This window comes from Pan paniscus, chromosome 14 (assembly GCF_029289425.2).
Source record: "Pan paniscus chromosome 14, NHGRI_mPanPan1-v2.0_pri, whole genome shotgun sequence".
NCBI classification, from domain to species: Eukaryota; Metazoa; Chordata; class Mammalia; order Primates; family Hominidae; genus Pan; species Pan paniscus.
Genome location: NC_073263.2, coordinates 13771977 through 13797241, shown reverse-complemented (window position 1 = coordinate 13797241; position 25265 = coordinate 13771977).

The window sequence follows — 25265 nt, the reverse complement described above, 5'->3', positions numbered from 1 at the left end:
TATTTTATTTACCGTATGTAAAATGTATTTGGTGTACTTTTAGTTAATATTATATGTACAACATATGAAATATATTTACTGTACTTTTTGACATTTTATGTACAGTGTATAATATATATTTGGTGTACTTTTGATATTTTATGTAAATTATATAATATATATTTGGTGTAGTTTTTGATATTTTACATAGAGTGTAATATGTATTTACTGTCCTTTTTGATATTTTATTTAGGGTGTATAATATACATTTGGTGTAATTTTTGATATTTTATGTACAGTATATTAAATATAATTACTGAAGGTTTTGATAGTTTATTTACAGTATATATAACACATATTTGGTGTACTTTTTGATATTTTATGTACAGTAGATAATATATACTGACTGTAATTTTTGATATTTTATTTACAGTATGTAAAATGTATTTGGTGTAGTTTTAGTTAATATTATATGTACAATATATGAAATATATTTACTGTACTTTTTGATATTTTATGTACAGTATATAATATATATTTGGTGTACTTTTGATATTTTATGTAAATTATATAATATATATTTGGTGTAGTTTTTGATATTTTACATAGAGTGTAATATATATTTACTGTCCTTTTTGATATTTTATTTAGAGTGTATAATATACATTTGGTGTAATTTTTGATATTTTATGAACAGTATATTAAATATAATTACTGAAGATTTTGATAGTTTATTTACAGTATATATAACACATATTTGGTGTACTTTTTGATATTTTATGTACAGTAGATAATATATACCTACTGTAATTTTTGATACTTTATTTACAGTATGTAAAATGTATTTGGTGTACTTTTAGTTAATATTATATGTACAATATATGAAATATATTTACTGTACTTTTTGATATTTTATATACACTATATAAGATATATTTGGTGTACTTTTGATACTTTATGTAAATTATATAATATATATTTGGTGTAGTTTTTGATATTTTACATAGAGTGTAATATATATTTACTGTCCTTTTTGATATTTTATTTAGAGTGTATAATATACATTTGGTGTAATTTTTGATATTTTATGTACAGTATATTAAATATAATTACTGAATATTTTGATAGTTTATTTACAGTATATATAACACATATTTGGTGTACTTTTTAATAGTTTATGTACAGTAGACAATATATACTTACTGTAATTTTTGATATTTTATTTACAGTTTGTAAAATGTATTTGGTGTACTTTTAGTTATTATTATATGTACAATATATGAAATATATTTACTGTCCTTTTTTATATTTAATGTACAGTATATAATATATATTTGGTGTACTTTTGATATTTTATGTAAATTATATAATATATATTTGGTGTAGTTTTTGATATTTTACATAGAGTGTAATATATATTTACTGTCAATTTTGATATTTTATTTAGAGTGTATAATATACATTTGTGGTAATTTTTGATATTTTATGTACAGTATATTAAATATAATTACTGAAGGTTTTGATAGTTTATTTACAGTCTATATAACACATATTTGGTGTTCTTTGTGATATTTTATGTACAGTAGATAATATATACTTACTGTAACTTTTGATATTTTATTTACAGTATGTAAAATGTATTTGGTGTACTTTTAGTTAATATTATATGTACAATATATGAAATATATTTACTGTACTTTTTGATATTTTATGTACAGTATATAATATATATTTAGTGTACTTTTGATATTTTATGTAAATTATATAATATATATTTGGTGTAGTTTTTTATATTTTACATAGAGTGTAATATATATTTACTGTCCTTTCTGATATTTTATTTAGAGTGTATAATATACATTTGGTGTAATTTTTGATATTTTTTGAACAGTATATTAAATATAATTACTGTAGTTTTTGATAGTAAACTTACGGTATGTATTAGACATATTTGGTGTACTTTTTGATATTTTATGTACAGTATGTAATATACATTTACTGTTCTTTTTGATATTTTATTTACAGTATATAAAATGTATTTGGTGTACTTTTAGTTAATATTAAGTATACAATATATGAAATGTATTTACTGTACGTTTTGATATTTTATGTACAATATATAAGATATATTTGCTGGCCTTTTGATATTTTATGTAAATTATATAATATATATTTGGTGTAGTTTTTGATATTTTACATAGAGTGTAATATATATTTACTGTCGTTTTTGATATTTTATTTAGAGTGTATAATATACATTTGTTGTAATTTTTTATATTTTATGTACAGTATATTAAATATAATTACTGAAGCTTTTGATAGTTTATTTACAGTATTTATAACACATATTTGGTGTTCTTTTTGAGATTTTATGTACAGTAGATATATATACTTACTGTAATTTTTGATATTTTATTTACAGTATGTAAAATGTATTTGGTGTACTTTTAGTTAATATTATATGTACAATATATGAATCATATTTACTGTACTTCTTGATATTTTATGTACAGTATATAATATATATTTGGTGTACATTTGATATTTTATTCAAATTATATAATATATATTTGGTGTAGTTTTTGATATTTTACATAGAGTGTAATATATATTTACTGTCATTTTTGATATTTTATTTGGAGTGTATAATATATATTTGGTGTAATTTTTGATATTTTATGTACAGTATATTAAATATAATTACTGAAGATTTTGATAGTATATTTACAGTATATATAACACATATTTGGTGTACTTTTTTATATTTTATGTACAGTAGATAATATATACTTGCTGTAATTTTTGATATTTTATTTACAGTATGTAAAATGTATTTGGTGTACTTTTAGTTAATATTATATGTACAATATATGAAATATATTTACTGTACTTTTTGATATTTTATCTACAGTATATAATATATATTTGGTGTACTTTTGATATTTTATGTAAATTATGCAATATATATTTGGTGTAGTATTTGATATTTTACATAGAGTGTAATATATATTTACTGTCATTTTTGATATTTTATTTAGAGTGTATAATATACATTTCGTGTAATTATTGATATTTTATGTACAGTATATTAAATATAAATACTGAAGCTTTTGATAGTTTATTTACAGTATATATAACACATATTTGGTGTACTTTTTGATATTTTATGTACAGTAGATAATATATACTTACTGTAATTTTTTATATTTTATTTACAGTCTGTAAAACGTATTTGGTGGACTTTTAGTTAATATTATACGTACAATATGTGAAATATATTTACTGTACCTTTTGATATTTTATGTACAGTAGATAATATAAACTTACTGTAATTTTTTATATGTTATTTACAGTATGTAAAATGTATTTGGTGTAATTTTACTTAATATTATATGTACAATATATGAAATATATTTACTGTACTTTTTGATATTTTATATACAGTAAATAATATGTATTTGGTGTACTTTTGATATTTTATGTAAATTATATAATATATATTTGATGTAGTTTTTGATATTTTACATAGAGTGTAATATATATTTACTGTCCTTTTTGATATTTTACTTAGAGTGTATAATATACATTTGGTGTAATTTTTGATATATTATGAACAGTATATGAAATATAATACTGAAAATTTTAATAGTTTATTTACAGTATATATAACACATATTTGGTGTACTTTTTTATATATTATATACAGTAGATAATATATACTTACTGTAATTTTTTATATTTTATTTACAGTATGTAAAATGTATTTGGTGTACTTTAAGTTAATATTATATGTACAGTATATGAAATATATTTACTGTACTTTTTGATATTTTATGTACAGTATATAATATGTATTTGGTGTACTTTTGATATTTTATGAAAATTATATAATATATATTTGGTGTAGTTTTTGATATTTTACATAGAGTGTAATATATATTTTCTGTACTTTTTGATATTTTATTTAGAGTGTATAATATACATTTGGTGTAATTTTTGATATTTTATGCACAGTATATTAAATATAATTACTGAAGATTTTGATAGTTTATTTACAGTATATATAACACATATTTGGTTTACTTTTTGATATTTTATGTACAGTAGATAATATATAGTTACTGTAATTTTTTATATTTTATTTACAGTCTGTAAAATGTATTTGGTGTACTTTTAGTTAATATTATATGTACTATATATGAAATATATTTACTGTACTTTTTGATATTTTATGTACAGTACATAATATATATTTGGTGTACTTTTGATATTTTATGTAAATTATATAATACATATTTGGTGTAGTTTTTGATATTTTTCATAGAGTGTAATATATATTTACTGTCCTTTTTGTTATTTTATTTAGAGTGTATAATATACATTTGGTGTAATTTTTGATATTTTATGAAGAGTATATTAAATATAATTACTGAAGATTTTGATAGTTTTTTTACAGTATATATAACACATATTTGGTGTACTTTTTGATATTTTATGTACAGTAGATAATATATACTTACTGAAATTTTTTATATTTTATTTACAGTCTGTAAAATGTATTTGGTGTACTTTTAGTTAATATTATATGTACAATATGTGAAATATATTTACTGTACTTTTTGATATTTTATGTACAGTAGATAATATAAAGTTACTGTAATTTTTTATATGTTATTTACAGTATGTAAAATGTATTTGGTGTACTTTTGGTTAATATTATATGTACAACATATGAAATATATTTACTGTACTTTTTGATATATTTTGTACAGTATATAATATATATTTGGTGTACTTTTGATATTTTATGTAAATTATATAATATATACTTGGTTTAGTTTTTGATATTTTACATAGAGTGTAATATATATTTACTGTCCTTTTTGATTTTTAGAGTGTATAATATACATTTGGTGTAATTTTTGATATTTTATGAACAGTATATTAAATATAATTACTGAAGTTTTTGATAGTATATTTACAGTATATATAACACATATTTGGTGTACTTTTTCATATTTTATGTACAGTAGATTATATATACTTACTGTAATTTTTGATATTTGATTTACAGTATGTAAAATGTATTTGGTGTAATTTTAGTTATTATTATATGTACAATATATGAAATATAGTTACTGTACTTTTTGATATTTTATGTACAGTATATAATATATATTTGGTGTAATTTTGATATTTTATGTAAATTATATAATATATACTTCGTGTAGTTTTTGATATTTTACATAGTGTGTAATATATATTTACTGTATTTTTGATATTTTATTTAGAGTGTATAATATACATTTGGTGTAATTTTTGGTATTTTATGAACAGTATATTAAATATAATTACTGAATATTTTGATAGTTTATTTACAGTATATATAACACATATTTGGTGTACTTTTTGATATTTTATGTACAGTAGATAATATATACTTACTGTAATTTTTTATATTTTATTTACAGTCTGTAAAATGTATTTGGTGTACTTTTAGTTAATATTATACGTACAATATGTGAAATATATTTACTGTACTTTTGGTATTTTATGTACAGTAGATAATATAAACTTACTGTAATTTTTTATATTTTATTTACAGTATGTAAAATGTATTTGGTGTACTTTTAGTTAATATTATATGTACAATATATGAAATATATTTACTGTAATTTTTGATATTCTATGTACAGTAGATATATATACTTACTGTAATTTTTTATATTTTATTTACAGTATGTAAAATGTATTTGGTGTACTTTTAGTTAATATTACATGTACAATATATGAAATATATTTACTGTACTTTTTGATATTTTATGTACAGTATATAATATATATTTGGTGTACCTTTGATATTTTATGTAAATTATATAATATATATTTGGTGTAGTTTTTGATATTTTACATAGAATGTAATATATATTTACTGTCATTTTTGATATTTTATTTAGAATGTATAATATATATTTGGTGTAATTTTTGATATTTTATGTACAGTATGTTAAATATAATTACTGAAGATTTTGATAGTTTATTTACAGTATATATAACACATATTTGGTGTACTTTTTGATATTTTATGTACAGTAGATAATATATACTTACTGTAATTTTTGATATTTTATTTACAGTATGTAAAATGTATTTGGTGTGCTTTTAGTTAATATTACATGTACAATCTATGAAATATATTTACTGTACTTTTTGATATTTTATGTACAGTATATAATATATATTTCGTGTACATTTGATATTTTATGTAAATTATATAATATATATTTGGTGTAGTTTTTGATATTTTACATAGAGTGTAATATATATTTACTGTCCTTTTTGATATTTTATTTAGAGTGTATAATATACATTTGTTGTAATTTTTGATATATTATGAACAGTATATTAAATATAATTACTGAAGATTTTGATAGTTTATTTACAGTATATATAACACATATTCGGTGTACTTTTTGATATTTAATGTACAGTAGATAATATATACTTACTGTAATTTTTGATATTTTATTTACAGTATGTAAAATGTATTTGGTGTACTTAGTTATTATTATATGTACAATATATGAAATATATTTTCTGTCCTTTTTGATATTTTATTTAGAGTGTATAATATACATTTGGTGTAATTTTTGATATTTTATGAACAGTATATTAAATATAATTACTGAAGATTTTGATAGTTTATTTACAGTATATATAACACATATTTGGTGTACTTTTTGATACTTTATGTACAGTAGATAATATATACTTACTGTAATTTTTTATATTTTATTTACAGTATGTAAAATGTATTTGGTGTACTTTTAGATAATATTATATGTACAATATGTGAAATATATTTACTGTACTTTTTGATATTTTATGTACAGGAGATAATATAAACTTACTGAATTTTTTTATATTTTATTTACAGTATGTAAAATGTATTTGGTGTACTTTTAGTTAATATTATATGTACAATATATGAAATATATTTACTGTACTTTTTGATATTTTATGTACAGTATATAATATATATTTGGTGTACTTTTGATATTTTATGTAAATTATATAATATATACTTGGTTTAGTTTTTGATACTTTACATAGAGTGTAATATATATTTTCTGTCCTTTTTGATATTTTATTTAGAGTGTATAATATACATTTGGTGTAATTTTTGATATTTTATGAACAGTATATTAAATATAATTACTGAAGATTTTGATAGTTTATTTAAAGTATATAGAACACATATTTGGTGTACTTTTTGATATTCTATGTACAGTAGATTATATGTACTTACTGTAATTTTTGATATTTTATTTACAGTATGTAAAATGTATTTGGTGTATTTTAGTTATTATTATATGTACAATATATGAAATATATTTACTGTACTTTTTGATATTATATGTACAGTATATAATATATATTTGGTGTACTTTTGATATTTTATGTAAATTATATAATATATACTTGGTGTAGTTTTTGATATTTTACATAGAGTGTAATATATATTTACTGTCTTTTTGATATTTTATTTAGAGTGTATAATATACATTTGGTGTAATTTTTGGTATTTTATGAGCAGTATATTAAATATAATTACTGAAGATTTTGATAGTTTATTTACAGTATATATAACACATATTTGGTGTACTTTTTGATATTTTATGTACAGTAGATAATATATACTTACTGTTATTTTTTATATTTTATTTACAGTCTGTAAAATGTATTTGGTGTACTTTTAGTTAATATTATATGTACAATATGTGAAATATATTTACTGTACTTTTTGATATTTTATGTACAGTAGATAATATAAACTTACTGTAATTTTTTATATGTTATTTACAGTATGTAAAATGTATTTGGTGTACTTTTAGTTAATATTATATGTACAACATATGAAATATATTTACTGTACTTTTTGATATTTTATGTACAGTATATAATATATATTTGGTGTACTTTTTATATTTTATGTAAATTATATAATATATATATGGTGTAGTTTTTGATATTTTACATAGAGTGTAATATATATTTACTGTCCTTTTTGATATTTTATTTAGAGTGTATAATATACATTTGGTGTAATTTTTGATATTTTTTGAACAGTATATTAAATATAATTACTGAAGATTTTGATAGTTTATTTACAGTATATAGAACACATATTTGGTGTACTTTTTCATATTTTATGTACAGTAGATAATATATACTTACTGTAATTTTTTATATGTTATTTACACTATGTAAAATGTATTTGTTGTACTTTTAGTTAATATTATATGTACAACATATGAAATATATTTACTGTACTTTTTGATATTTTATGTACAGTATATAATATATATTTGGTGTACTTTTTATATTTTATGTAAATTATATAATATATATTTGGTGTAGTTTTTGATATTTTACATAGGGTGTGTAAGATATATTTACTGTACTTTTTGATATTTTATTTACAGTAAATAATATTCATTTGGTGTAATTTTTGATATTTTATGTACAGTATATTAAATATAATTACTGAAGATTTTGATAGTTTATTTACAGTATATATAACACATATTTGGTGTACTTTTTGGTATTTTAAGTACAGTAGATAATATATACTTACTGTAATTTTTTATATTTTATTTACAGCATGTAAAATGTATTTGGTGTACTTTTAGTTAATATTATATGTCCAATATATCAAATATATTTACTGTACTTTTTGATATTTTATGTACGGTATATAATATATATTTGGTGTACTTTTGATATTTTATGTAAGTTATATAATATATATTTGGTGTAGTTTTTGATATTTTACATAGAGTGTAATATATATTTACTGTCCTTTTTGATATTTTATTTAGAGTGTATAATATACATTTGGTGTAATTTTTGATATTTTATGAACAGTATATTAAATATAATTACTGAAGATTTTGATAGTTTATTTACAGTATATATAACACATATTTGGTGTACTTTTTGATATTTTATGTACAGTAGATAATATATACTTAATGTAATTTTTGATATTTTATTTACAGTATGTAAAATGTATTTGGTGTACTTTTAGTTAATATTATATGTACTATATATGAAATACATTTACTGTACTATTTGATATATTATGTACAGTAGATAATATATACTTACTGTAATTTTTGATATTTTATTTACAGTATGTAAAATGTATTTGGTGGACTTTTAATTAATATTATATGTACAGTATATGAAATATATTTACTGTACTTTTTGATATTTTATGTACAGTATATAATATATATTTGGTGTACTTTTGATATTTTATGTAAATTATATAATATATATTTGGTGTAGTTTTTGATATTTTACATAGAGTGTAACATATATTTACTGTCATTTTTGATATATTATTTATAGTGTATAATGTACATTTGGTGTAATTTTTGATATTTTATGTACAGTATATTAAATATAATTACTGAAGATATTGATAGTTTATTTACAGTATATTTAACACATATTTGGTGTACTTTTTGATATTTTATGTACAGTAGATAATATATACTTACTGTAATTTTTGATATTTTATTTACAGTATGTAAAATGTATTTGGTGTACTTTATTTAATATTATATGTACAATATATGAAATATATTTACTGTACTTTTTGATATTTTATGTACAGTAGATAATATATACTTACTGTAATTTTTGATATTTTATTTACAGTGTGTGAAATGTATTTGGTGTACTTTATTTAATATTATATGTACAATATATGAAATATATTTACTGTACTTTTTGATATTTTATGTACAGTATATAATATATATTTCGTGTACTTTTGATATTTTATGTAAATTATATAATATATATTTGGTGTAGTTTTTGATATTTTACATAGAGTGTAATATATATTTACTGTCCTTTTTGATATTTTATTTAGAATGTATAATATATATTTGGTGTAATTTTTGATATTTTATGAACAGTATATTAAATATAATTACTGAAGATTTTGATAGTTTATTTACAGTATATATAACACATATTTGGAGTACTTTTTGATATTTTATGTACAGTAGATAATATATACTTACTGTAATTTTTTATATTTTATTTACAGTATGTAAAATGTATTTGTTGTACTTTTAGTTAATATTATATGTACAAAATATGAAATATATTTACTGTACTTTTTGATATTTTATGTACAGTAGTTAATATATACTTACTGTAATTTTTGATATTTTATTTACAGTATGTAAAATGTATTTGGTGTACTTTTAGTTAATATTATATGTACAATATATGAAATATATTTACTGTACTTCTTGATATTTTATGTACAGTATATAATATATATTTGGTGTATTTTGATATTTTATGTAAATTATATAATATATACTTGGTGTAGTTTTTGATATTTTACATAGAGTGTAATATATAATTACTGTCCTTTTTGATATTTTATTTAGAGTGTATAATATACATTTGGTGTAATTTTTTATATTTTATGAACAGTATATTAAATATAATTACTGAAGATTTTGATAGTTTATTTACAGTATATATAACACATATTTGGTGTACTTTTTGATAGTTTACGTACAGTAGATAATATATACTTACTGTAATTATTTATATTTTATTTACAGTATTTAAAATGTATTTGTTGTACTTTTAGTTAATATTATATGTACAATATATGAAATATATTTACTGTACTTTTTGATATTTTATGTACAGTAGATAATATATACTTACAGTAATTTTTGATATTTTATTTACAGTATGTAAAATGTATTTGGTGTACTTTTAGTTAATATTATATGTACAATATATGAAATATATTTACTGTACTTTTTGATACTTTATATACAGTATATAATATATATTTGGTGTACTTTTGATATTTTATGTAAATTATATAATATATAATTGGTGTAGTTTTTCATATTTTACATAGTGTGTAATATATATTTACTGTCCTTTTTGATATTTTATTTACAGTGTATAATATACATTTGGTGTAATTTTTGATATTTTATGAACAGTATATTAAATATAATTACTGAAGATTTTGATAGTTTGTTTACAGTATATATAACACATATTTGGTGTACTTTTTGATATTTTATGTACAGTAGATAATATATACTTACTGTAATTTTTTATATTTTATTTACAGTATGTAAAATGCATTTGGTGTACTTTTAGTTAATATTATATGTACAATATATGAAATATATTTACTGTAATTTTTGATATTTTATGTACAGTATATAATATATATTTGGTGTACTTTTGATCTTTTATGTAAATTATATAATATATATTTTGTGTAGTTTTTGATATTTTACATAGAGTGTAATATATATTTACTGTCATTTTTGATATTTTATTTTGAGTGTATAATATACATTGGGTGTAATTTTTGTTATTTTATGTACAGTATATTAAATATAATTACTGAAGATTTTGATAATGTATTTACAGTATATATAAAACATATTTGGTGTAGTTTTTGATATTTAGTGTACAATAGATAATATATACTTACAGTAGTTTTTGATATTTTATTTACAGTATGTTAAATGTATTTGGTGTAATTTTAGTTAATATTATATGTACAATATATGAAATATATTTACTGTACTTTTTGATATTTTATGTACAGTATATAATATATATTTGGTGTACTTTTGATATTTTATGTAAATTATATAATATATATTTGGTGTAGTTTTTGATATTTTACATAGAGTGTAATATATATTTACTGTCCTTTTTGATATTTTATTTAGTGTGTATAATATACATTTGGTGTAATTTTTGATATTTAGTGAACAGTATATTAAATATAATTACTGAAGATTTTGATAGTTTATTTACAGTATATATAACACATATTTGGTGTACTTTTTGATATTTTATGTACAGTAGATAATATATACTTACTGTAATTTTTTATAATTTATTTACAGTATGTAAAATGTATTTGTTGTACTTTTAGTTAATATTATATGTACAATACATGAAATATATTTCCTGTACTTTTTGATATTTTATGGACACTATGTAATATATATTTGGTGTACTTTTGATATTTTATGTAAATTATATAATATATATTTGGTGTATTTTTTGATATTTTACATAGAGTGTAATATATATTTACTGTCATTTTTGATATTTTATTTAGAGTGTATAATATACATTTGGTGTAATTATTGATATTTTATGTACAGTATATTTAATATAATTAATGAAGGTTTTGATAGTTTATTTACAGTATATATAACACATGTTTGGTGTACTTTTTGATATTTTATGTATAGTAGATACTATATACTTACTGTAATTTTTGATATTTTATTTACAGTATGTAAAATATATTTGGTGTACCTTTATTTAATATTATATGTACAATATATGAAATATATTTACCGTACTTTTTGATATCTTATGTACAGTATATAATATATATTTGGTGTACTTTTGATATTTTATGTAAATTATAGAATATATATTTGGTGTAGTTTTTGATATTTTACATAGAGTGTAATATATATTTACTGTCATTTTTGATATTTTATTTAGAGTGTATAATATACCTTTGGTGTAATTATTGATATTTTATGTACAGTATATTAAATATAATTACTGAAGATTTTGATAGTTTATTTACAGTATATATTACGCATATTTGGTGTACTTTTTGCTATTTTATGTACAGTAGATAATATATATTTACTGTAATTTTTGATATTTTATTTACAGTATGTAAAATATATTTCGTGTACTTTTAGTTAATATTATATGTACAATATATGAAATATATTTACTGTACTTTCTGATATTTTATGTACAGTATATAATATATATTTGGTGTACTTTTGTTATTTTATGTAAATTATATAATATATATTTGTTGTAGTTTTTGATATTTTACATAGAGTGTAATATATATTTACTGTCCTTTTTGATATTTAATTTAGAGTGTATAATATAAATTTGGTGTAATTATTGATATTTTATGTACAGTATATTAAATATAATTACTGAAGATTTTGATAGTTTATTTACAGTATATATAACACATATTTGGTGTACTTTTTGATATTTTATGTACAGTAGATAATATATACTTACTGTAATTTTTCATATTTTATTTACAGTATGTAAAATGTATTTGGTGTACTTTTAGTTAATATCATATGTACAATATATGAAATATATTTACTGTACATTTTGATATTTTATGTACTGTATATAATATATATTTGGTGTACTTTTGATATTTTATGTAAATTATATTATATATATTTGGTGTAATTTTTGATATTTTACATAGTGTGTGTAATATATATTTACTGTACTTTTTGATATTTTCTTTACAGTATATAATATACATTTGGTTTAATTTTTGATATTTTATGTACATTATGTGATATATATTTACTGTACTTTTTGATATATTATTTACAGTATAGAAAATGTATTTTGTGTAGTTTTAGTTAATATTATAACTACAATATATGAAATAAAGTTACTGTACTTTTTGATATTTAATGTACAGTATATAATAAATATTTGGTGTACTTTTGATATTTTACGTACAGTATGTAATATATATTTACTGTACTTTTTGATATTTTATTTACAGTATATAAAATGTATTTGGTGTACTTTTAGTTAATATTATATATACAATGTATGAAATATATTTACTGTACTTTTTGATATTTTATGTACAGTATACAAGATGTATTTGCTGTCATTTTGATATTTTATGTAAATTATATAATATAAATTTGGTGTAGTTTTTGATGTTTACATAGGGTGTGTAATATATATTTAATGTAATTTTGATATTTTATTTACAGTATATAAAATGTATTTGGTGTAGTTTTAGTTAATATTATATGTACAATATATGAAATATATTTACTGTACTTTTTGATATTTTATGTACTGTATATAATATATATTTGGTGTACTTTTGATATTTTATGAAAATTATATAATATATATTTGGTGTAGTTTTTGATATTTTACATAGAGTGTAATATATATTTACTGTCAATTTTGATATTTTATTTAGGGTGTATAATATACATTTGGTGTAATTTTTGATATTTTATGTACAGTTTATTAAATATAATTACTGAAGATTTTGATAGTTTATTTACAGTATATATAACACATATTTGGTGTACTTTTTGATATTTTATGTACAGTAGATAATATATACTTACTGTAAATTTTTATATTTTATTTACCGTATGTAAAATGTATTTGTTGTACTTTTAGTTAATATTATATGTACAATATATGAAATATATTTACTGTACTTTTTGATATTTTTTGTACAGTATATAATGTATATTTGGTGTACTTTTGATATTTTATGTAAATTATATAATATATATTTGGTGTAGTTTTTGATATTTTACATAGAGTGTAATATATATTTACTGTCCTTTTTGATATTTTATTTAGAGTGTATAATATACATTTGGTGTAATTTTTGATATTTTATGTACAGTATATTAAATATAATTACTGAAGATTTTGATAGTTTATTTACAGTATATATAACACATATTTGGTGTACTTTTTGATATTTTATGTACAGTAGATAATATATACTTACTGTAATTTTTGATATTTTATTTACAGTATATAAAATGTATTTGGTGTACTTTTAGTTAATATTATATGTACAATACATGAAATATATATACTGTACTTTTTGATATTTTATGTACAGTATATAATATATATTTGGTGTACTTTTGATATTTTATGTAAATTATATAATATATATTTGGTGTAGTTTTTGATATTTTACATAGAGTATAATATATATTTACTGTCCTTTTTGATATTTTATTTAGAGTGTATAATATACATTTGGTGTAATTTTTGATATTTTATGTACAGTATATTAAATATAATTACTGAAGATTTTGATAGTTTATTTACAGTATATATAACACATATTTGGTGTACATTTTGATATTTTATGTACGGTAGATAATATATACTTACTGGAATTTTTGATATTTTACTTACAGTATGTAAAATGTATTTGTTGTTCTTTTAGTTAATATTATATGTACAATATATGAAATATATTTACTGTACTTTTTGATATTTTATGTACAGTATATAATATATATTTGGTGTTCTTTTGATATTTTATGTAAATTATATAATATAAACTTGGTGTAGTTTTTGATATTTTACATAGAGTGTAATATATATTTACTGTCATTTTTGATATTTTATTTAGAATGTATAATATATATTTGGTGTAATTATTGATATTTTATGTACAGTATATTAAATATAATTACTGAAGATTTTGATAGTTTATTTACAGTATATATAACACATATTTGGTGTACTTTTTGATATTTTATGTACAGTAGATAATATATACTTACTGTAATTTTTGCTATTTTATTTACAGTATATAAAATGTATTTGGTGTAGTTTTAGTTAATATTATATGTACAATATATGAAATATATTTAGTGTACTTTTTGATATTTTATGTACAATATATAATATATATTTGGTGTATTTTGATATTTTATGTAAATTATATAATATATATTTGGTGTAGTTTTTGATATTTTACATAGAGTGTAATATATATTTACTGTCCTTTTTGATATTTTATTTAGAGTGTATAATATACATTTGGTGTAATTTTTGATATTTTATGTACAGTTTATTATATATAATTACTGAAGATTTTGATAGTTTATTTACAGTATATATAACACATATTTGGTGTACTTTTTGATATTTTATGTACAGTAGATAATATATACTTACTGTAATTTTTTATATTTTATTTACCATATGTAAAATGTATTTGTTGTACTTTTAGTTAATATTATATGTACAATATATGAAATATATTTACTGTACTTTTTGATATTTTATGTAGAGTATATAATGTATATTTGGTGTACTTTTGATATTTTATGTAAATTATATAATATATATTTGGTGTAGTTTTTGATATTTTACATAGAGTGTAATATATATTTACTGTCCTTTTTGATATTTTATTTAGAGTGTATAATATACATTTGGTGTAATTTTTGATATTTTATGTACAGTATACTATATATAATTACTGAAGATTTTGATAATTTATTTACAGTATATATAACACATATTTGGTGTACTTTTTGATATTTTATGTACAGTAGATAATATATATTTACTGTAATTTTTGATATTTTATTTACAGTATATAAAGTGTATTTGGTGTAATTTTAGTTAATATTATATGTACAATATATGAAATATATTTACTGTACTTTTTGATATTTTATGTACAGTATATCATATATATTTGGTGTACTTTTGATATTTTATGTAAATTATATAATATATATTTGGTGTAGTTTTTGATATTTTACATAGAGTATAATATATATTTACTGTCCTTTTTGATATTTTATTTAGAGTGTATAATATATATTTGGTGTAATTTTTGATATTTTATGTACAGTATATTAAATATAATTACTGAAGATTTTGATAGTTTATTTACAGTATATATAACACATATTTGGTGTACTTTTTGATATTTTATGTACGGTAGATAATATATACTTACTGGAATTTTTGATATTTTATTTACAGTATGTAAAATGTATTTGTTGTTCTTTTAGTTAATATTATATGTACAATATATGAAATATATTTACTGTACTTTTTGATATTTTATGTACAGTATATAATATATATTTGGTGTTCTTTTGATATTTTATGTAAATTATATAATATGTATTTTGTGTAGTTTTTGATGTTTTACATACAGTGTAATATATATTTACTGTCGCTTTTGATATTTTATTTAGAATGTATAATATACATTTGGTGTAATTATTGATAATTTATGTACAGTATATTAAATATAATTACTGAAGATTTTGATAGTTTATTTACAGTATGTATAACACATATTTGGTGTACTTTTTGATATTTTATGTACAGTAGATAATATATACTTACTGTAATTTTTGATAGTTTATTTACAGTATATAAAATGTATTTGGTGTACTTTTAGTTAATATTATATGTACAATATATGAAATATATTTACTGTACTTTTTGATATATTAGGTACAGTATGTAATATATATTTGGTGTACTTTTGATATTTTATGTAAATTATATAATATATATTTGGTGTAGTTTTTGATATTTTACATAGAGTATAATATATATTTACTGTCCTTTTTAATATTTTATTTAGAGTGTATAATATACATTTGGTGTAATTTTTGATATTTTATGTACAGTATATTAAATATAATTACTGAAGATTTTGATAGCTTACAGTATATATAACACATACTTGGTGTACTTTTTGATATTTGATGTACGGTAGATAATATATACTTACTGTAATTGTTGATATTTTATTTACAGTATGTAAAATGTATTTGTTGTTCTTTTAGTTAATATTATATGTACAATATATGAAATATATTTACTGTACTTTTTGATATTTTATGTACAGTATATAATATATATTTGGTGTACTTTGATATTTTATGTAAATTATATAATATGTATTTGGTGTAGTTTTTGATATTTTACATAGAGTGTAATATATATTTACTGTCCTTTTTGATATTTTATTTAGAATGTATAATATACATTTGGTGTAATTATTGATATTTAATGTACAGTATATTAAATATAATTACTGAAGATTTTGATAGTTTATTTACAGTATATATAACACATATTTGGTGTACTTTTTGATATTTTATGTACAGTAGATAATATATACTTACTGTAATTTTTGATATTTTATTTACAGTATGTAAAATGTATTTGGTGTACTTTTAGTTAATATTATATGTACAATATATGAAATATATTTACTGTACTTTTTGATATTTTATGTACAGTATATAATATATATTTGGTGTACTTTGATATTTTATGTAAATTATATAATATATATTTGGTGTAGTTTTTGATATTTTACATAGAGTGTAATATATATTTACTGTCCTTTTTGATATTTTATTTAGAGTGTATAATATACATTTGGTGTAATTTTTGATATTTTATGTACAGTATATTAAATATAATTACTGAAGATTTTGATAGTTTATTTACAGTATATATAACACATATTTGGTGTACTTTTTGATATTTTATGTACAGTAGATAATATATACTTACTGTAATTTTTGATATTTTATTTACAGTATGTAAAATGTATTTGGTGTAGTTTCAGTTAATATTATATGTACAATATATGAAATACATTTACTGTACTTTTTGATATTTTATGTACAGTATATAATATATATTTGGTGTACTTTTGATATTTTATGTAAATTATACAATATATATTTGGTGTAGTTTTGATGTTTTACATAGGGTGTGTAATATATATTTAATGTTCTTTTTGATATTTTATTTACAGTATATAAAATGTATTTGGTGTAGTTTTAGTTAATATTATATGTACAATATATGAAATATATTTAATGTACTTTTTGATAATTTATGTAAAGTATATAATATATATTTGGTGTACTTTTGATATTTTATGTAAATTATATAATATATATTTGGTGTAGTTTTTGATATTTTACATAGAGTGTAATATATATTTACTATCCTTTTTGATATTTTATTTAGAGTGTATAATACACATTTGGTGTAATTTTTGATATTTTATGTACAGTATATTAAATATAATTACTGAAGATTTTGATAATTTATTTACAGTATATATAACACATATTTGGTGTACTTTTTGATATTTTATGTACAGTAGATAATATATATTTACTGTAATTTTTGATATTTTATTTACAGTATATAAAATGTATTTGGTGTACTTTTAGTTAATATTATATGTACAATATATGAAATATATTTACCGTACTTTTTGATATTTTATGTACAGTATATAATATATATTTGGTGTACTTTTGATATTTTATGTAAATTATATAATATATATTTGGTGTGGTTTTTGATATTTTACATAGTGTATAATATATATTTACTGTCCTTTTTGATATTTTATTTAGAATGTATAATATACATTTTGTGTAATTTTTGATATTTTATGTACAGTATATTAAATATAATTACTGAAGATTTTGATAGTTTATTTACAGTATATATAACACATATTTGGTGTACATTTTGATACTTTATGTACGGTAGATAATATATACTTACTGGAATTTTTGATATTTTACTTACAGTATGTAAAATGTATTTGTTGTTCTTTTAGTTAATATTATACGTACAATATATGAAATATATTTACTGAACTTTTTGATATTTTATGTACAGTACATAATATATATTTGGTGTCCTTTTGATATTTTATGTAAATTATATAATATATACTAGGTGTAGTTTTTGATGTTTTACATAGAGTGTAATATATATTTACTGTCATTTTTGATATTTTATTTAGAATGTATAATATACATTTGGTGTAATTATTGATATTTTATGTACAGTATATTAAATATAATTACTGAAGATTTTGATAGTTTATTTACAGTATATATAACACATATTTGGTGTACTTTTTGATATTTTATATACAGTAGATAATATATACTTACTGTAATTTTTGATATTTTATTTACAGTATATAAAATGTATTTGGTGTAGTTTTAGTTAATATTATATGTACAATATATGAAATATATTTACTGTACTTTTTGATATTTTATGTACAGTATATAATATATATTTGGTGTACTTTTGATATTTTATGTAAATTATATAATATATATTTGGTGTAGTATTTGATATTTTACATAGAGTGTAATATATATTTACTGTCGTTTTTGATATTTTATTTAGAGTGTATAATATACATTTGGTGTAATTTTTGATATTTTATGTACAGTTTATTAAATATAATTCCTGAAGATTTTGATAGTTTATTTACAGTATATATAACACATATTTGGTGTACTTTTTGATATTTTATGTACGGAAGATAATATATACTTACTGTAATTTTTGATATTTTATTTACAGTTTGTAAAATGTATTTGTTGTTCTTATAGTTAATATTATATGTACAATATATGAAATATATTTACTGTACTTTTTGATATTTTATGTACAGTATATAATATATATTTGGTGTACTTTTGATATTTTATGTAAATTATATAATATATATTTGGTGTAGTTTTTGATATTTTACATAGAGTGTAATATATATTTACTGTCCTTTTTTATATTTTATTTAGAATGTATAACATACATTTGGTGTAATTATTGATATTTAATGTACAGTATATTAAATATAATTACTGAAGATTTTGATAGTTTATTTACAGTATATATAACACATATTTGGTGTACTTTTTGATATTTTATGTACAGTAGATAATATATACTTACTGTAATTTTTGATATTTTATTTGCAGTATGTAAAATGTATTTGGTGTACTTTTAGTTAATATTATATGTACAATATATGAAATACATTTACTGTACTTTTTGATATTTTATGTACAGTATATAATATATATTTGGTGTACTTTTGATATTTTATGTAAATTATAGAATATAAATTTGGTGTAGTTTTTGATATTTTACATAGAGTGTAATATATATTTACTGTCCTTTTTGATATTTTATTTAGAGTGTATAATATACATTTGGTGTAATTTTTGATATTTTATGTACAGTATATTAAATATAATTACTGAAGATTTTGATAGTTTATTTACAGTATATATAACACATATTTGGTGTACTTTTTGATATTTTATGTACAGTAGATAATATATACTTACTGTAATTTTTGATATTTTATTTACAGTATGTAAAATGTATTTGGTGAAGTTTTAGTTAATATTATATGTACAATATATGAAATACATTTACTGTACTTTTTGATATTTTATGTACAGTATATTAAATATAATTACTGAAGATTTTGATAGTTTATTTACAGTATATATAAGACATATTTGGTGTACTTTTTGATATTTTATGTACGGTAGATAATATATACTTACTGGAATTTTTGATATTTTATTTACAGTTTGTAAAATGTATTTGTTGTTCTTTTAGTTAATATTATATGTACAATATATGAAATATATTTACTGTACTTTTTGATATTTTATGTACAGTATATAATATATATTTGGTGTTCTTTTCATATTTTATGTAAATTATATAATATATATTTGGTGTAGTTTTTGATATTTTACATAGAGTGTAATATATATTTACTGTCATTTTTGATATTTTATTTTGAGTGTATAATATACATTTGGTGTAACTTTTGATATTTTATGTACAGTATATTAAATGTAATTACTGAAGATTTTGATAGTTTATTTACAGTATATATAACACATATTTGGTGTACTTTTTGATATTTTAGGTACAGTAGATAATATACATTTACTATAATTTTTGATATTTTATTTACAGTATATAAAATGTATTTGGTGTACTTTTAGTTAATATTATATGTACAAAATATGAAATATATTTACTGTACTTTTTGATATTTTATGTACAGTATATAATATATATTTGGTGTACTTTGATATTTTATGTAAATTATATAATATATATTTGATGTAGTTTTTGATATTTTACATAGATTGTAATATATCTTTACTGTCATTTTTGATATTTTATTTAGAGTGTATAATATACATTTGTTGTAATTTTTGATATTTTATGTACAGTATATTACATATAATTACTGAAGATTTTGTTAGTTTATTTACAGTATATATAACACATTTTTAGTGTACATTTTGATATTTAATGTACAGTAGATAATATATACTTACCGTAATTTTTGATATTTTATTTACAGTATGTAAAATGTATTTGGTGTAGTTTTAGTTAATATTATATGTACAATATATGAAATATATTTACTGTACTTTTTGATATTTTATGTACAGTATATAATATATATTTGGTGTAATTTTGATATTTTATGAAAATTATATAATATATATTTGGTGTAGTTTTTGATATTTTACATAGAGTGTAATATATATTTACTGTCCTTTTTGATATTATATTTAGAGTGTATAATATACATTTGGTGTAATTTTTGATATTTTACGTGCAGTATATTAAATATAATTACTGAAGATTTTGATAGTTTATTTACAGTATATATAACACATATTTGGTGTACTTTTTGATATTTTATGTACAGTAGATAATATATACTTACTGTAACATTTGATATTTTATTTACAGTATGTAAAATGTATTTGGTGTAGTTTTAGTTAATATTATATGTACAATATATGAAATATATTTACTGTACTTTTTGATATTTTATGTACAGTATATAATATATATTTGGTGTACTTTTGATGTTTTATGTAAATTAAATAATATATATTTGGTGTATTTTTTGATATTTTACATAGAGTGTAATATATATTTACTGTCCTTTTTGATATTTTATTTAGAGTGTGTAATATACATTTGGTGTAATTTTTGATATTTTATGAACAGTATATTACATGTAATTACTGAATATTTTGATAGTTTATTTACACTATATATAACACATATTTGGTGTACTATTTGATATTTTATGTACAGTAGATAATATATACTTACTGTAATTTTTGATATTTTATTTACAGTATGTAAAATGTATTTGGTGTAGTTTTAGTTAATATTATATGTACAATATATGAAGTATATTTACTGTACTTTTTGATATTTTATGTACAGTATATAATATATATTTGGTGTACTTTTGATATTTTATGTAAATTATATAATATATATTTGGTGTAGTTTTTGATATTTTACATACAGTGTAATATATATTTATTGTCCTTATTGATATTTTATTTAGAGTGTATAGTATACATTTGGTGTAATTTTTGATATTTTATGAACAGTATATTAAATATAATTTCTGAGGATTTTCATAGTTTATTTACAGTATATATAACACATATTTGGTGTACTTTTTGATATTTTATGTACAGTAGATAATATATACTTACTCTAATTTTTATATTTTATTTACAGTATGTAAAATGTATTTGGTGTACTTTTAGTTAATATTATATGTACAATATATGAAACATATTTACTGTACTATTTGATATTTTATGTACTGTAGATAATATATACTGACTGTAATTTTTGATATTTTATTTACAGTATGTAAAATGTATTTGTTGGACTTTTAATTAATATTATATGTACAGTATATGAAATATATTTACTGTCCTTTTTGATATTTTATGTACAGTATATAATATATATTTGGTGTACTTTTGATATTTTATGTAAATTATATAATATATATTTGGTGTAGTTTTTGAAATTTTACATAGAGTGTAATATATATTTACTGTCATTTTTGATATTTTATTTAGTGTGTATAATGTACATTTGGTGTAATTTTTGATATTTTATGTACAGTATATTAAATATAATTACTGAAGATTTTGATAGTTTATTTACAGTATATATAACACATATTTGGTGTACTTTTTTATAGTTTATGTACAGTAGATAATATATACTTACTGTAATTTTTTGTATTGTATTTACAGTATGTAAAATGTATTTGTTGTACTTTTCGGTAATATTATATGTACAATATATGAAATATATTTACTGTACTTCTTGATATTTTATGTACAGTATATAATATATATTTTGGGTACTTTTGATATTTTATGTAAATTATATAATATATACTTGGTGTAGTTTTTGATATTTTACACAGCGTGTAATATATATTTACTGTCCTTTTTGATATTTTATTTAGAGTGTATAATATACATTTGGTGTAATTTTTGATATTTTATGTACAGTATATTAAATATAATTACTGAAGATTTTGATAGTTTATTTACAGTATATATAACACATATTTGGTGTACTTTTTGATATTTTATGTACAGTAGATAATATATACTTACTGTAATTTTTGATATTTTTTTTACAGTATGTAAAATGTATTTGGTGTACTTTTAGTTAATATTATATGTACAACATATGAAATATATTTACTGTACTTTTTGATATTTTATGTACAGTATATAATATATATTTGGTGTACATTTGATATTTTATGTAAATTATATAATATATATTTGGTGTAGTTTTTGATATTTTACATAGAGTGTAATATGTATTTACTGTCCTTTTTGATATTTTATTTAGAGTGTATAATATACATTTGGTGTAATTTTTGATATTTTATGAACAGTATATTAAATATAATTACTGAAGATTTTGATAGTTTATTTACAGTATATATAACACATATTTGGTGTACTATTTTATAGTTTATGTACAGAAGATAATATATACTTACTGTAATTTTTGATATTTTATTTACAGCATGTAAAATGTATTTGGTGTAGTTTTAGTTAATATTATATGTACAATATATGAAATATATTTACTGTACTTTTTGATATATTATGTACAGTATATAATATATATTTGGTGTACTTTTGATATTTTATGTAAATTATATAATATATATTTGGTGTAGTTTTTGATATTTTACATAGAGTGTAATATATATTTACTGTCATTTTTGATATTTTATTTAGAGTGTATAATATATATTTGGTGTAATTTTTGATATTTTATGTACAGTATATTAAATATAATTACTGAAGGTTTTGATAGTTTATTCACAGTATATATAACACATCTTTGGTGTACTTTTTGATATTTTATGTACAGTAGATAATATATACTTACTTTAATTTTTTTATATTTTATTTACCGTATGTAATATGTATTTGGTGTACCTTTAGTTAACATTATCTGTACAATATATGAAATATATTTACTGTACTTTTTGATACTTTATGTACTGTATATAATATATATTTGCTGTATTTTTGATATTTTATGTAAATTATATAATATATATTTGGTGTAGTTTTTGATATTTTACATAGAGTGTAATATATATTTACTGTCCTATTTGATATTTTATTTAGAGTGTATAATATACATTTGGTGTAATTTTTGATATTTTATGTACAGTATATTAAATATAATTACTGAATATTTTGATAGTTTATTTACAGTATATATAACACATATTTGGTGTACTTTTTGATATTTTATGTACAGTAGATAATATATACTTACTGTAATTTTTGATATTTTATTTACTGTATGTAAAATGTATTTGGTGTACTTTTAGTTAATATTATATGTACAATATATGAAATATATTTACTGTACTTTTTGGT